Source organism: Eimeria mitis, genomic scaffold (genome assembly GCF_000499745.2).
Source record: "Eimeria mitis Houghton genomic scaffold, Emh_scaff775, whole genome shotgun sequence".
Lineage (NCBI taxonomy): Eukaryota > Apicomplexa > Conoidasida > Eucoccidiorida > Eimeriidae > Eimeria > Eimeria mitis.
This window is the reverse complement of record NW_013575689.1, coordinates 10,796-11,001: the sequence shown is the minus strand read 5'-3', so window position 1 is coordinate 11,001 and position 206 is coordinate 10,796. Positions and strand designations below refer to the sequence as shown.

At 36.4% G+C, this 206-nt stretch overlaps 1 protein-coding gene across 1 annotated transcript in view; it reads right to left on the bottom strand.

Moving 5' to 3' along the window:
• EMH_0021930 (uncharacterized protein) overlaps window positions 1-206 on the bottom strand; it is a gene marked incomplete at both ends in the record, with an annotated part of 10,754 nt that overhangs the window by 3,626 nt on the left and 6,922 nt on the right. The window lies entirely within an intron of this gene.

The window sequence follows — 206 nt, the reverse complement described above, 5'->3', positions numbered from 1 at the left end:
GGAGAATCAACAAACAACACCAGCAGCATCAGAAACACCACAACGTGCAGAAACAGCACCAGCATTGTTGATGGAATTCTGTAAATTGTGTTTGACTATTTTTTGTGAGAAGAGATTGAATGTGTCCACGAGTCGATCTGTCGCTAATTTGTGAATTATAGAAAAAAAGCATAGTTAAAGTGAATTTCAATCTCATAAGCAACTTA